Consider the following 10,584-nt stretch of genomic DNA (forward strand, 5'->3'; position numbering starts at 1 on the left):
ATGTGTCAGCAGAAACCACTGAGACTGACGAGGCCAGGAGGGACGAGGCGCTGGCGGGCCTCGGGCGACAAGGCCAGCCTGTGCCCTGTGGGCGATGGGGCGCACAGGGCTGCCAGTTGATGCGGCTTCCTGAATGGGGATGCATGCTTGGATAATTTAAATGTCAGATGTTTTCTCTGGTTTTTAAAAGTTGGTGACTAATTCTGTAATCCTTGCATTTTCAAAATGCTGTGGAGATAGATCCTCGGTGCGTGGGCAAAGCAGACCTCAACGGCACGCTTCCAGTAGTAGGCTGGCAGTGAAGGCAGTGAAGGGGCTCTTTTCCACCAGTGACTGTGACGGGGGCTGGGAGCCCCAAGACAGCATGCAGCTAAAACAGGGCCTGGTCTCCCAAAGGACCAAGACCCCAGGACTGATTAGGCACTTGGAACTTTGAACCCTCTGATCCCCCAACTCTATCCCGAGAGCAGGAAGGGGCTGGAGACAGAGTTAATCACCATTGGCCATGACTTAATCTATCACACCTGCATAATGGAATCCTCATAGAAACCCCCAAATAATAGGGATCTGGGGTTCCAGGGTCACTGAACACTTGGATGTGCTGGGAGGTAGGGCACCTGGAGAAGGCGTGGACCCTCCACACTACTTCCCCTTCACCCTCCCCTATGCATCTCTTCACCTGGCTGGTAAGGAATCTAGTTTCCTGAGTTCTGTGAGCTGCTCTAGAAAATTGCCAAACCCAACAGGGGTGGGATGGGGTGGGGGGGAGGAGAGCAATTGTGGGAACCCCTGACGTTGTAGCCGAATCAGGCGGCAGTGTGGGCACCCCGGCACCCAGTCCTGTGACTGATATCTCGTGGGACTGAGCCCTTAGACATGTGGGGTCTATGTTGACTCCCGGTCATTAGCGTCAGAGTTGAACTGAATTATAGGACACCCACCTGGCACCTGGAGTCAGGAAAATGGTTGTCAGTGTGGAAAAAACCCGCAGATATTTGGTGTCTGGTGTGTTGTGAGTATACAGGGGCCCTTCGTGTGTTCAAACCCGGCCATCCACTACTGTTCTGGCCCAGAGGGGGCCAGCGGGCAGGAAATGACTTGCTTTGAAGCCAATGTGAGGTCATCAGTGAGGCTTGTTCGTGACCAGCGTCCAAGGGACAGCCACTTGCCCGGGGCACAGACTCTGTGGTCACCTGCCAGCACCTGCACCCGCGGCCTGCAGACCACCTGCTCGGGTTGTTTGCATCCCTGGGAGTGACAAGACACATCCACACAATGACTGTCCCTCCACGCGATGTGGGAAATCGGGCAATTTTTACCTCTGGTCCATAGAAGAAAGTCTTGGTCTGACTTCTCTTGGGAAAATGCACAGAGAGGGAAGATATCAATATTCCTCTTTATTATGTAGCCTGAGGGGCTAACCTCTTACTATAAATCAACACTTTCTCCTTTTCCGATTTCTTCACAGCAGCCTCACACCTGAGAATAATCTAAAGGTTTCTCAGAACACTTATTGTTTATTCAGAAAACCAGACAATTGTCACCTCGTAAGCTTATTTATGTTTTGCTTTTTGGGTAAATTGCTGTAATATGATTCCTACATCCTCTAATTCCAGGGAAGCAAAGCTTGAGGGGAAGGAGGACAGGTTGCACACAATAGCTCATTTAAAACGTAGAGCACAGTAAGCCCGGAGGGTGTGCGGACGTGGGCACAGTCTGTTGGAAAGTGGGGGAAAGGGCCAGGTCTAGAGACCGGGCTCAGCTCACCACCGGGGGAGGGGGAGGCGGGGTTCCTTAGGAGCCGTCTCCACTGGAGCCTTCACTTCCTTCGCCCTGGGCGCTCCTGGCGGGAGCGGAGCCTCCCCCTGCCCTTCCTCCTCCCGACCTTCCTCCGTGGGCCAAGTCCTGGGGAGCAGCCTCATGAATGAACTCATGCCTCGCCCATCACGCTTCACCTCTGTTTGCGTTTAGGGCTGAGAGGTGTCCAGGGAGCCCATGCGTGAGCACCCTTCACACCTGGGGGCCTGGCAAGTACTGGTGTGACCCTACATCCATCCTCCTTGCCCATCACACCATCCACTGGGCTCTGTACCCCCAATATCTCCTCTGATCTTTGCTATCCTCTTCAGACCCTTGCCTGCCCCCTAGGCATAACACACTCATCTTGAGAAGATGCTATTTCCTCATGTGTCACCTCCCTTAGAACCAGGAAGTGGAGATGATTCCTCTTCCTACTTATTGCTCCTTCTGGACCTTCCCTCTCCCTCTTCCCTAACCCAAACTCCCGGAGCCTGGGTGTGCTCAGCTGCCTCCTCCATCCCTTACATTGTTCACTGCCACCACCTCCTCAATCACTGAAGTCATGCAATCCGACCACAGCTGCGTGCCCTCCCCCGTTCCGGTCCCTGTCCGCAATGTGGCCACCAGCCTCCTGGGTGACCAGATGGCCATATATCATGGTTTGTCTTGAAGAGCCTCGGATGAGACCCACTGTCCAGGAGCAATGAGTGTTGGCACCTCTTCCATTCTCAGCAGCGATCTACTTTGGACCGTGAATTCTACTAGTCACCTTCTGGATGGCCATACATCACCTTCCTGTGACTTGTTCATCTTTATCCAGTCCCTACTCCTCCCGCGTCAGCTGGCCACTCCCTCATCTCCGGTCCTGGACCACAGGTTCACCAGTATATGAAAGCTGGATTTGAGTGTCACAGACATGAGCAGCCCATCTCTGTCTGGGACTCTCTTTAGTGTTGCTGTCTCTCTAGATGCTCTCTCTCTTTCCACAATTTTCTACTAAACCCCAAGCTGCTTCAATGTGAGCATTTGTCTTCTTCTGTGTCCTGTATCCCAGCAGAGCTTGACAGAAACACCACACACTGGACCGATCATTTCACTTTAAACCATGACCATAGACCCACATGGATGCCAACCCTGTGAATCCATCCTATGTGGTTTCATGTGCTGGGCACTGAGGTGAAGGCAGATCAATAGGCTTCCCCAGCTCAAAAACAGAAAGAAAATGGGTAGGAAAAAAAAGAATTCGTTAATAGTCTTAGGGACCTATGGCCCTGCAGACCCACATAACAAAGGTCCAATGCTCATATTATTGGAGTCCCAGAAGGATAGAGGAGCGTGGATAAGAGAAAGGATATTCAAAGAAATAATGACACAAACAGCTCAAATTTGACAACAGACATAAACCTACAGACTCAAGAAGCTGAATCAATCTCAGATAGGAGGAACTCAGAGAAATTTACACTGAGATGCATCATCATTAAGCTTCTGAAATCTAAACACAAAGAAAAAAATGAAATCAGAGATAACCGTGACCCCAATATCACATCAGAGACCACAGGGCGAGGAGGAGGAGTCACTGGGGCCGAGGGGAAAGGAGCACGACAACCATCAGTTGTCGAGTCTGAATTGGAAAGAATTTGTCTCTGGAAGGCCTAGGCCTGAGGTGGCTACAACAGTTCCTCCAGCAGAAGGGCGACGCTGAAGGAAGGGCTCTTGCAGCGTCCGGAACAGGCAGGAAGAGGGGAAGAGCAGAAATGGGGGTGTACATGCTTGACGCTGCTTTCAAGCCTGAGTTTTTGAAGTCCCCTTGGACGGGGGACACATGCACATGGCAAGACCATCTGACGTCCAAGACAAGACATCTGACGTCACCAGGAACTGGGAAAGTAGGAGGACCCACACGGATGCTACCACGGGGAGGGTGTAAGGAGACCCACCCTGGGGACCCCCGCCTCCGGCCACACGGCCACCCCACTTTCCTGCACCTCCCTCCTCATGGCAATCCCTCCCCTGCTTCCCTGAAACTCGTCTTCCCAAGGTTGTTTGTGATTGTGGCCAGGAGAAGGCAACAACTGACACTTCCCCGAAGTGTCTGGTGTCATCAAAGGCATTTTCCTGTCAGCTGTCTCTTGTGTTGGGATTATTTAGAATATTTGTTCCCTGCGTCACCTCCTTGCTGCCTTTGGTGCCCTGACAATAGAGCTGTCGTGGCTTTACACATGAAAGCACACATACCCCCCACGTCTCAGGCACTGGCTGGCGTTTCTTCATCCGTAACCGAGGTGGTTAAAACACTTGGAGTGAAAGCCGGCTCATGTCTCCCGAGGTCTCGGCTCTGACACGTCCCTGGAATGTGACGGTGCCATGGGGAATGACAGCCGTGCCCTTGACATTCCAGAAGCAAAGCCAAAACCGCAGAGCTCTCCCTCAACATGGGCTGAGTGCTCACGAAAGCCAAGCTCGTCCCATTTCCACTCTTGGACACTTGATGTTACCCCAAACACCGGCAGCCGCAGACCCAAGGGAAAATTAGAATTTAAGAAAAAAAATGGATTCTTAAGTTGACAGCACTTTGAGCTGAACTTGGGGTAGTTTGAATTCAGTTTCAATCCGTAAAGATGCATGGCCAAGGGCAGAACTACCTCTAGTGGAAGGACAATCATCTTGTGCTTTTCCAGACTCATTTTTTTGAAAAGTTGAGTGAAAAATGGTATAGATGTACAGAGGTATGTGTATGAAATGTGTGTGTGTGTTGTGTCTGCATGTGTGCATATGGTGTGCATATGTGTGCACCTACATATGTGTCTGTGGTGTGTTTGTATGTGTGCATACATATGTGCATAGGTATATGTGTGGCGTGCATGTGTCTGCTGTGCACGTATGCATGTGTGTGCACTGTGTGTAGTATATGTGTGCACCTGTATACATGCATTGTGGTGTGTATGCATATGTGCATGTGTACATGTGTGTCTGGTGTGTTACATACATGTGCATGTGTACACACATGTACACGTGTGGGTGTGACATGTGTGCACTGTGTGTGCGTGTATGTGTGTGCACATGTGTATGTGCGCGTATTGTGTTGTGTGTGTGTGTGTGTGGAGTGGGGCTGCACATGTCAGGGGGTGAGGAGAGACAATGACAAGCATGCCCGAGAGTGAATAAGCATCATCTTTGGATCCTGTTGGCCCGAGCTCAGGTCCTCGCGGTGCGACAGTCATGCAGCTCGTCTGAGCCTCTTCTGTGACGTGGGAGAACGCCTCCGGAACGCCGTCCCCGAACCGTGCAGCCCTCTGACTTCAGGCTGGACAATGCCACAGCCCTCTCTGGTTTTGCCGGGTTGGGTGGGTGGTGAGTTAGGAGCCGAGGGAACCAGGTCACCTGCAGGCTGAATGTTCGATTGTCGATACCCCACCGAGCTCCTTGACCTTCCACAGGGCTGGTGGCTGCGCAGCAGCCTGGCCTCTGAGCAAGAGGGGAGCGGACAGCCTTGCTGCTCTGAAGTGAGTGATCCTTGCACGTCTGAACACTGCGATTGTCAGCCGAGGGTTGCCATAGCATGGCCAAACCTTCACCACACTGGGTGTGTGATGGTCACAGAGGTCGGGGGGCTTTAGAGGACGGGGTGCAAATGCCGGTGTTGCTTTTGCTGTGAAATTGATTCTCCTCTGTGTTTGGAGAGGGCTGCAGCCTCTGCCCTCAGGCTACCACCTGCACTTACCGACCCTCCTCTCTTAAGGTGTCTGGTGGACCCAGGCTCCTGGGAGGACGGAGAACAAGATTGTCCTTCCAGTCAGAGCTGAGAGTCAACATGGGTCATTCGGTTACTGATGGACACACGTAAATTAAACCCTGTGGTAAGCCCGGGGCCACACGAGTTCAGGGAAAACACAGTGGAGGGTAGGTCTCTCCTCACCCCGTTCTTGGTCTCATCCCACCAACCTTGTAAAACAGCCGCTCCAAAGTCTGTGCTATCGATGTTGTGGGACCCTCCCGGGTGGCCGGCATGATGGACAGGTTTGGGGCACTCTTTATCACCAAACCCACTTAGAGGGGGACGTGCAGGCTAAGGCCTCAGGTGGGGTCAGGCCATGGGTGTGGTGGCCACTCTGCACTGTAAAGCCTTCTCATGCTCCCAACATGAATCCTCAGTGGTTGCTCTGTCCTAGCGAGGGTGGCCCCAGTCCTGGGGGAGACAGCAGGCAGATGGGAGCCCCCCTACCCATGTGTGTGTGCACTGGCCTATGGGGAGGGAGGTCCTTGGCCCTGACAGCTATGGGAGCAGCCAAAAGCTGCTGCCAGCACCCTCACCTGCTACCTTTCCCACCTGCCAGGCACAGCTTTGATCACGTTACCCCCCGGCTCCAGAGTGCCCCGTGCTCCCCACCCTCTGTAGGCACAAATGCAGCCCAGCTCCCCGTATGAGTTAGCTGAGGTTGCTGTAATGAAGCATCACAGACCAGGTGGTATGAGTAGCACAGGTTGGTGGTCTCCCACTTCTGGAGGCTGCGAGTTCAAGAGCAAGATGTCCACAGGGTCGGTTCCCTCTGAGGCTGTGAGAGAGACTCTGCCCCAGGCCTCTCTTCCAGCCTCTGGTGGTTTGCGGGCAATTTGGGCCCGCTCTGGCTTGTAGAAGAGTATGCCGCTCTCTGCCTCCAAATCACGTGGGCTTCTGGTGTCTGTCTCTGTACCCAAATTTGCCTTTTTATTATAAGGACAAGAGTCACGTTGGATGAGGACCCACTACCCTATCGACCTCCTCTTAACTTGACCACAGTGGCAAATGCCCCAGTTCCAAATAAGGTCATGTTATGAGGTACTGGGAGACAGGGTTTCAGCAGATCTTTTTTTTTTTTTTTAATTTATTTATTCATGAGAGAAACACACACACACACAGAGAGAGAGAGAGAGAGAGAGAGAGAGAGAGGCAGAGACACAGGCAGAGGGAGAAGCAGGCTCCATGCAGGGAGCCTGACGTGGGACTGGATCCCGGGTCTTCAGGATCATGCCCTGGGCTGAAGGCGGCACTAAACCGCTGAGCCACCTGGCTGCCCTCAACAGATCTTTTTGGGGGGACCCAGTTCAGGTCATAATGCTCCCCTGGTTGAGTGGTTCACAGTGTTCACCACCTCTCCCAATCTTTATTTATTGTTTCAGATTCCAGAGTCCTCTCCTCTGTCCCCTCAGGACTCCCCTGGCCAGCATGTTGCCTGGGAGACTCAGCACTCCTTACGAATTCTCTACATCCATTTAGACCAAGTGAAAACACATTTTCCTGGTTATCTACGTGAGAGTATTGGACTCGCTTCTTGAATGCACCACAGACGAAGCAACGACTCACAGACTTCTTTGCCATTCTTTGACCTTACGGGACAAGACCTGGACAAGAAAGACCATGGCTCTGGGTGAGTTGTCAGTACAGCCAAGGGAATAGAACATCCAGGACACTGCATTACCTTCTGGACTGTTCTTTCTGCCTAAAACAATCCTCCCCCTGCTCCTGCATCCCCATCTGAGAGTGGACATCACCACCGAGGGCTGGAGGTGTGGACAGTGCCTGTATGCATGGGCTGCATAGCCACACACAGGCCTGGGAGGCCCTTGGGGTGCCCAACAGAGCCAATCGTCGAGAATAGAGGACCATGACCCTATGCCAGGGCTGGGGGCCAGATCTTCCTGTGTCGGCCTCTCCAAGGACAGAGAGAATTCTAAAGTCCAGCCTGCCCTTCCAAGTCATTAGGGAAGTATATTTGTCAGGGCAGAGGAACAGCATGTCTCCTACTTAGCAGTTTGTAAGCTTGATTCATAACTTAAAAATCCTTAGCCTTGTGGCCCATGATTGTCTGCTTGTACTTTTGCTCTGGGCCCAGCAACATTCGAGGCGAGCCTGCTCTGGGCAGCCCCCATCTACCCCATGTACACCAGTCTGAGGCCTGTGTTCTCCAAAATGAGCACCCATTGAGTTGGTCCTTCTGGGCTCTTGAGCATTTGTTCTAGACTATGCTGTTTAGTCTTGGTACCATGACAATGAAAGTGTCTCCACAGGAGTATACACTCCTCCCAACAAAAAAGTGGAGAATGAACTAGTGAGTGGGGACGGGGTGAGGGGTCCAAAGGGCACAATTCCAAGCCAAACCATCAGCCAAAGCAAGAGGAAGGGTGGATTCAGGGGCAGCAGCTAACAGGGTGACTGCTGGTGTCTCTCCATGATGAGGCTTGATGTCCCCATATGCACCTGCTCCTGCTCGGCTGGGAATAAGTGTTCATTCCCAGCCGAATGGCTCCCACGACTGGCTCTCAGCCACCTGAAGATCTGATGGAGATGCCTCACACGGCCTCAGTGACAGAGAAACGGTTGCCACTCCCGAGTGAGCAGAAGAGAGGATGGGACAGCACCACCCTGAATCTATTCAGGAATTTGCAAAGGTGCATGAAATGCCTGAAAATCAGCGCAAAGGGTACCTACAGATGAAAGTCCCTTGGTTGGACAGAAACACCTGAACTCTTCCTTTGTGCACGTGGATGGAGACGGAGGTTCTCCCCTTCTTCTGCCCCTGCTGCCCTGTCACCTGGGGGACAGCCGCCCTTCTGGTGGCTCACACCGCCTTCCATTGTGTCCTCCACCTGCAGGCTGTCCCTGCCACCCCCATGCCCTCCTGTCCCCCTCAGGGACACCACGAACCATTCTCTCTTCTCCCCCAGGGTGCATCTTCCAGAGCTAAATTAACTTTGTTTCCCAAAGTCACTTGGGCAAAAGCATCCCCTCTCATGCTTGCTTTCTCTTCGAAATGTCTTCCAGATGCTTCTGCAAGACCTCCTCTCTTTTTCTCTCCAGTCTCTTTAGGATTCAAAATATCACTCCTGTCCTGGCTGAAGCAGACCGGTGGCCCCTTAGAAGAGTGTTAGCCACGGAAAGCATCTTGTTTTACATATTTGGCACAGAATGTGTCTTGATCTCATTCCCCACAGCTGGCTCCGTGCTAGTTAACTAACAGCTCCATTTACTGGGAAGGAACAGAGAGTCCCGGGGATGCTTTAGACAAGTGGTTGGTCAGCCCCAGCAGCCAACAGCTAAGTGAATGCTCCGATTCTTTTTTATAAACCATCCCCACTGCCCCCACCTAATTTATGGAGCTTGGAAATAAAAAATAGAAGCAAGGTAATGGAGAACTGTCAATCATTACGTCAAGAGGTTTTAATCGGAGGCAGATAGATCTCCAGGTATCTGAGAAATTGCAAAAATCTGAGGGTAGGAGCACACATTAATCATCAATTTCACTTTATTGTGTCGGAGATTGTGATCTACCCCCCAGGCCCCACCCAATTTTCATCCTTAGCCATAGAACCTTTATTTTATGGGGAATAACAATAGGTCCGGCTACAAAATCCAAATCCCTCAGCTTTTGTTGCAAATGGTGTGGCCATGCCTGTATCCTGGCCACTGAGTTTAGCAGGACATGCTGGGTGGGGCCTTCAGGGAAGCACCTTGAAAGAGGGATGTGCTGGCCTGCTCACTCTTGCCCTTTCACCTTTATCCTTCTTTTTACCTGGAATGCAGACACGATGGCTGTGCTCCAGCAGTCACCTTGGACCACAAGATAGTTTTGCAGTTGGAAGCCACATACCAAAGAGGGTGAAATGGAACTTTAGAAGGAGACTGGCACTAGCTTCTTTGGTCCTGTTTATGCAAGATAAAAAAAAAAAAAATCCTTCTCTTTAAACTGCCGTCACATGACTTCTGTTTTATGCATTGAATCTCATGCTGGCAGATCCATCCCACTGCACTCAAGTGCAAGAAATGTCTCATTATTTTTCTACCTCAACGTAAAATGAAATTCAAATCCCACTAAGCTGGCTGGTAAGAAATTCCATCTCAGCCAGGTGTAAAGGACCCTTATGCATACCTCTGGGCTTCCTGTTACACCTAGAGAATGTGGTGAAGTCTTCTAATATTTGGTTCATCAGGACGGCTGCTAAGATGCCCACCCAGAGGAAGAACTTAGCCTAGAGTCTCCAGGCCTGGTATGGGCATTGAGGACTTGGGCCTGGCATGCCGCTGGTCCAGCCCCCATGGGTGCTCTGAGCAGCTGCACTTGTCTGCCCCTGGGGTTTTCTGAGGGCCCCAGCACTGACCTGTACCACCCAAGACCTCTCCAACTCACACCCCTCCCTAGAATCAGGGGACTCCTTCCCTCTGGCCAGCCTCTGCCTCCAAGCTCTCGCCTTCCCCTCCCCTCCTGGAAGACCCCACATTGTCACCCTGGGGCCTGTGGTTCTTAAACCATAAACTGAGCCTCCTCCCTGAGGGTGAATGGGCTCACTCCGGGGAAGGGGCTTCTTACCTTGTCCTGCCGCTCGCATGGAAGCCCATCCTGGGAGAGGCCCAGCACCTTCCCCGAACTCACAAACAAGGAAGGTAGAGCACATGCAACAGGCTCTGGAACTACCTTCGGAGTTTCCACAAATTTCCACATCAGCATCCCTTGGGTCAGCCTCATCTTGTGTCCTCAAAATATAGAACAGTTGCCAAGGTTAAGAGCTTAGAAACTTGAAAGACAAGACAAGGACGGAATGGAAGGTAAAGTACAAAATCAATGAAGTTTAAACCGGCAGGACTGGGATCTTGGTGCGGGAGGAAGGAAGAAATGTGTCCACAGCCTATGCCTTCACGTGGTCAGCAGCTGCCATGTGACCTGCGACAGGGATGGCGAATGAGCCACAGCCTGTGCCAGCCACTGTTTGCCTTTTACAACATGTTCCATGACTCGATGTGTTACCAGTTAC

Source organism: Vulpes vulpes, chromosome 1 (assembly GCF_048418805.1).
Source record: "Vulpes vulpes isolate BD-2025 chromosome 1, VulVul3, whole genome shotgun sequence".
Classification (NCBI taxonomy): Eukaryota; Metazoa; Chordata; class Mammalia; order Carnivora; family Canidae; genus Vulpes; species Vulpes vulpes.